This window comes from Crocuta crocuta, unplaced genomic scaffold (genome assembly GCF_008692635.1).
Source record: "Crocuta crocuta isolate KB4526 unplaced genomic scaffold, BGI_CrCroc_1.0 scaffold532, whole genome shotgun sequence".
Lineage (NCBI taxonomy): Eukaryota > Metazoa > Chordata > Mammalia > Carnivora > Hyaenidae > Crocuta > Crocuta crocuta.
In genome coordinates, this window is record NW_027532419.1 from 1,974 (window position 1) to 8,364 (window position 6,391).

The 6,391-nt window shown below is 32.4% G+C and overlaps 1 long non-coding RNA gene across 1 annotated transcript; it reads right to left on the reverse strand.

Annotated features, from left to right (window-relative positions):
- Positions 1–437: 437 nt before the first annotated feature.
- On the reverse strand, positions 438–5,735 carry LOC144243914 (uncharacterized). Its single transcript, XR_013338800.1, has 3 exons — positions 5,679–5,735; positions 1,561–1,686; positions 438–605 (listed from the first exon to the last, which is right to left on the reverse strand). It is a non-coding gene; the product is annotated as an uncharacterized LOC144243914 (long non-coding RNA).
- Positions 5,736–6,391: the final 656 nt, after the last annotated feature.

A 6,391-nucleotide genomic window follows, 5' to 3' on the forward strand; every position in this document is an offset into this window, starting at 1 on the left:
CAAAGAAATTATAAAGATTAAAATAGAAATTGATAAAATAGAAAATTAAAAAAAGTAGAGAAAAACCGATTAAACAAAACACTGATTCTACAAAGAGAGAGAGAAAGGGATTGGAGTGGGGGTGGGGGGGGAGAGAGAGAGAGAGAGAGAGAGAGAGAAGACCTAAATTACTAGAGTCAGGAGTGAAAGAGAAGACTTACTACTGGCCTTACAGAAATATGAAGGATTATAAGAGAATAACATGAACAACTGTATTCCAAAAAATTAGATAACTTTAGAAAAATTTAACGAATGAGAAAACAGAGAATAAAGGCACCAAACTGAGAAAAAGACTGAGTTACTGAAGAATCTAATAAAGTGGTAAATCTTTTGATAAGCTGATTTTTAAATTTTTTTAAATTTCCAACATTTTTATTCATTTTTGTGAGACAGAGCAAACAGAGGAGGGGCAGAGAAAGAGGAAGACACAGAATCCAAAGGAGGCTCCAAGCTCTGAGTTGTCAGCAGAGAGCCTGTTGCGGGCTCAAACCCATGAACCAGGAGATTATGACCTGAGTCCAAGTTGGACACTTAACCAACTGAGCCACCCAGATGCCTTGATAAACCTATTTTAAAAAGACAAAGATTAAACATCATTAGTAATAAAAAGTGCATATGAAATAAGTTTTTAAAAGCTTAATTAAAAAGGATAAATTCTTTATCTCACTAAGTCAAAGAGATTTGAAATGGATAGTTTTCTATAAAATATAACTTAACAGTATAAGCCAAATAAAATAAGAAAATGCAATGATAACAGGCATTGGAATAGTCCTTTGAAATAGGAATCCATACCTGTGCTTAAAAAGCGGAAAGTAATTAAAAGTATTTCTCAAAGGTGATAAAACACTTAGAAGCTCTTAAATACTGGCTTATAGAAGATGAAGTGTAATGGCAAGGAGCCTAATAGTTGGTATGATCACCACTTAACATAATTTTATACAGAACTTGGAGAAAATTAAAAATACATACCCATATTTGTAAAATCATAATCGTAATATACTATTGCAAAAAGTAGTAAAGTCTGCTAATAAGGTGTTGGAAGATTGAGAGAGAGAACTGAGAATTAAAAGAGAATTAATTAACTGCGTTAACATTTGTGCTTCTTAGATTTAGAAATGTATAATAAATTGTCCAAATGGAAAATAAGTAAACCAAATACTTAACTGGCTTTCAACCCAAATTTAAAAGCAGTTTACATCAGTTCAGAGATTCTAAAATAAATGTAAACTTTTAAATGGAGTCTTAAAAAAAAGCATTCAGAAGTCATATGAAAAATGTTTCATAACATTAGTGAGTTTATCTTTTGTCTTATTTTCTATAATTGGACGATGGAGTTCCATTGACGTCCAATTATGTGCTAATTAATGATTTTTGGTAACTAACTGTGGGAGCCTCAACTGAGACAGAACTTGTTGACATTGAAAAATAATAACTAACCACACAGATCTCAAACAAGAATGTAACCTAACCCTCTTACACTTATCTTGATTTAAAGAAGAGCTACCACAAACCCCAACCTACTTTTGATTACAATTTACAGGAATGATTTTTTTCTTGAGATGTGTAGGGAAGTCTGTATTCAACAGTTCGAGTAATAATCCAAAGCCTGGATGACAGATAAAAAGAGATAGTATTGCTCTGGATAGCCTGCAAAATGAAACATAAAAGTCCTTTATCCTGGAGTTGAAACATTCTCCTTTGAGATAAATGACCCCCAAATTAGAACTCCCATCTGAGGGTAAATCAGAATATTTACTAAGGGAAAATAACTTGAGGACATGACAAATATTTCAAAATATTAAATCCAGTGTTATCAAATATGTAAATTAAACTGATCCACTAAGTTCATGCGAGTGTAAATAAAAACTTTTTAAAGAGCCAGTGGGAGGTGTGCAATAAAACAGAAGATGCACATGTCTATGTCCCATCAACTGTGTATAGATACATGTCCCAGAGAATCTCTTGCACATCTGTTGGGTTGGTCACTTATTACAAGTTATTTACAAACAATAATAGCCAACAACCCAGGAAGAGAATAGATCAATTGTGATTTATTAAATTATTTTATATTTTATAGAATTTTAACTGAATGACCTGGATCTACACAAATCAAAATAGTTGAATCACAAGAAAAAAGTGATGCTTGATGGAGATTAAAAGGGAAATCCTAGAAAGATATATTATGTGAATTATACAAAGTTTTGAATTTCAACAAAACAATCACTTATTATTTTAGGGTATGGATATACATAGCAAGAAGTGCACACACCCTGTTTTCCAAAGTGGGGATCCCTTAGAAGAAATGGGATGGATATTGGGAAGGAGGGTTTAGCTTACATGTGATCACTTCTTTAAAAATTTTTTTATTGTTTATTTATTTTTGAGAGAGAGAGAGACAGAGAGACAGAGCATGAGCAGGGGAGGGGCAGAGAGGGAGACACAGAATCTGAAGCATGTTCCAGGCTGTGAGCTATAAGCACAGAGCCTGATGCGGGGCTTGAACCCACAAGCATGAAATCATGACCTGAGCCGAAGTCGGATGCTCAACCGACTGAGCCACCCAGGTGCCCCTACTTTAAAAACTACCTGAAGTAAAGCTTGCATATCAACATGGCTTGTATATAAGTTTTTCATTAAATTTAGGTCTGCACTTCTCTTTAGTTTAAATATGTCATTATTTGTTATTTTAAATTAAAACTGTACCAGGTAAATGTCTACCAAAAAAATACAGGGGTGATTTAATTGAAAATAGGCTTCAAGAATTAACATAAAATGTTACAAAAAATATTGATGAAAGTTAAAATTCACAATTAGAAACAGCAGTCGTTAAACATTTATTCATGTAACAAATTTCAAATATGAGCCATAAACTGGGTCATGAAACACATCACAATGAGATTCAACATATTAACATTTTGCAGTGTATGTTTTCTGATGATGGAATCAGTGTGGAATTCAAAGTTACACTACTACGTAGAAAATCCAAGTATTTTTGTAAATTAACCAACACAATTCCAAGTAAGGCATGATCAAAGAAGATATCATAATAATATATTTTTAATTGAATGAAAATGAAAACACACATCACAATAGAATGTACCTAAAGTAGTACATGGAGACAGAGATGGAACTTTACATACCTAGTTTTGAAAGAAGAAAGGAAAGAAATCAAACATTAAAACTTCAACTCTAAAAAGCTAGAAATTAAGGGGTGCCTGGGTGGATCAGTGGTTAAGCATTTGACTCCACTCTTGATTCTGGCTCAAGTCGTGATCTCGCAGTCCTGAGATCCAGCCCTGAACTGGGTGTGGAGCCTGCTTAAGTTTCTATCTCTCTGTCCGTCTGCCCCTCCCTGCCTCATGGGCTCTTGTGCACATGTAGGTGCTCTCTCTCTTTCTTTTTTTTTCCCCTCTCTCTTTCAAGAAAGAAAGAAAGAAAGAAAGAAAGAAAGAAAGAAAGAAAGAAAAAAAGAAAGAAAGAAAGAAAGAAAGAAAGAAGGAAAGAAAGAAAGAAAGAGAAATAAATAAAATGCTAGAAATTAAAATCATACTAAACCCAAATAAATACAAGGAAGACTTAGGGATGACTATCAATAAAGTAGAAAATGTAATTGGAAAAAATCAATGAAAGCAAAAGTTGATTCTTTGAAGAACAAAAAAGAGAGGAGCAAACCGACAAATATACCAATTACCATGAGTATAAAAGGCAGAATCACTACATTATGTGACATTTAATGCATTAAATTGTATTTTGTTGAATAGATATGGGAAAGTGCACACACAAGAATTAACATCACTTAGCAAAAATTAAGGGTTTCTTGGATGTTTGCTTATGGAATTCACGAGCTTCATTTTCATAGTCTTAACACTCTTGTGTTTAAAATATGTAAAAGTGCACAGATTGCAGTCATCGGATATTCATGTAATATAGGTTGGTATATCAACACTTTATTCAGATTGTTAATTCTTTCTATATTCTTTATTATATAGAAGCATTTTGCTTACATTCTTCATGAAAATTTTCTTTGATAGGAAATTTTGTATGATTTAGAAATAGCATTGCTTCCCATTTAAAAAAAAGAGTCAACCAATCAAAACTATTAACAAACGTCACTTAGAATGGAAAAACAAAATAAAACAAAACAAAAACCTCTAGTAGATAATGATTTGGATTCTGGTCTGACATATTATGAAGAAAACGCTGACTCAGTCCAGTTCTTTTCATGACATCTTTGATTAATAAAAAAAAAATAAAATATTCTCCTCCAAGTCTAATCTTACCATGAAACAATTTTTTTCTCCAAATATACCTTTAAACATGTCATAAAGACCTTTTCTACAATTTAGCCTTATTTATCTCTAAACTTTCAAGTCTAAGAAGCTATAATAATATTTAGACAGTGGTAAGTATGCTCTTGCAGTAGCTGAGAGCTGTGTCAAGAATGAAAGTAAATAAAATGGGTTTATCTATTCATTCACCAGATATTCAGTGAGGCTTGGGTATTGTAGATAAGATAGTGAAAAAAAGAAAAAGAAAGGACAGAATCCTTGCATTTTACATAAATATTCTTTGTAACCATGCTCCATGAATTAACATATGCATTAAGTCATGTGAACTTCCAACTTTTCATTCTCTCTTCTGGAGACCCTCAGTTTAGAAAACATCCATGTATAATTTTATAGAGAGAATAATTAGCAGACTATTTTAACATTTAAGGTACTATTTCAGCAGCAGTTTGCCAATGTATAATACTATAAAACCAGCATCTCTTTATTTTGAACTCTAATTTAGCATTAAAATAATCTAATATAAAATGGAATTTATGATTATGTCATATTTTGACACAGTGTACCCATGATATAAATTAAAACAACAGGAACTGTTTTTAATAAGGATGGATATTCAAATGAACATGTTCAGGTACAATTGTCTTATATAACTATGTGCCCATTTGTCTATGACCTTCTATACATGCCCATCTCATTAGTTGTGAGCCAATGAGATTTTATTTTAGAATCTAGTTTATGTCACAAATTATACTTTTTAGTTTCATCTTGCATGTCAATTTAATAAAAGTGAATTATGATTTCCTTCTATGTGGTTCTTTTTCTTTCTTCTCTTCCATTTTTTTGATTTTTGTTTTTTGTATTTTAAGTAGCCTCCATACATGGGGCTTGAACTGCATGGAGCCCAACATGGGACTTGAGCTGACAACCCTGAAATCAAGACCCTGAAATCAAAAAACTCTGACAAGAGTCAGACACTTAACCAACCAAACCACCCAGGTGCCCCTCTGTATATGTGGTTCTTAAAGATACTTAGCAGAAACAAGTCAAATGCAATTTTATATAGTGCTCCTAGATAGTTTTCTGAAAGTTGAGATATAGTTACTGATTATAGTTGCCAATTTTAGGCTCATGTAAATTATTCTATCATATATAAGACACTTATTCACTTTCCTCATGGGGATATATTAAAATATTTTCCAAGTATCTAACATTGTAATATGAATCAATCAACAAAACCCTCTTCACTAGTAGCCAGTAATCTTGTCAAAAATTTATGTTTCATTTGGCTTTACTTTATTTGACTTTATGTTAAATTTTAGAGATTTCCACTTGCTCTTAATTGATACTCACCAGGCTGGTATTTTATCTTCTAAAATTAATTCCAGAATTCAAAAAGCACTTTCAACTTGTTTGGAGATTCTGTAACCAATAATTTGAAGATTTTGGACTCTTTTTAAAAATTTTATGTTTTTTTTTANAAAATTTTATGTTTTCTAACGTCTTTCTTCTTTATAATAGTCCTTTGAAAGCTATCAACAAGACCTTTGCAATCTACTTTGGCAGTGTATTGGCTAGCAACAAAAACACATAATATAATATCATATATTTCTGACACTTTACCATAATTGGATTTCATCTTCCAAATAATATCATTTCCTTATTTCTAGCTTTAAATAAATTATATTGAAACAAAATATTTGCAAATTTTTTATACTTTTTTGAAAGTACTTTCCATATATTAGGTATTGTTTGTGTTGGGATGTGCATGTATCCGTGTGAGAAAGAGACAGAGACAGAGATTTTCCTGTTTCACTTTTAAGTCTGACTCTTCCCCATCCCTTTTGTTCCCCTTCCATCCTCCTCCTCCTCCTCCTCTTCCTCTTCCTTCTCTTCCTTCTTCTTTTTCTCCTTTTCCTCCTCTTCCTTTTCCATTCCTCCTCTTCCTTCTTATTCTCCCTTCCTCTCACTCCCTCCTTCTTTAAGTCTGGCATTCTTCTGTGTTTGAACAGGTGGATATTTTTGCCTCAGTTTAGTCTGTGATCTTGACCAGAAGCACCAGCACA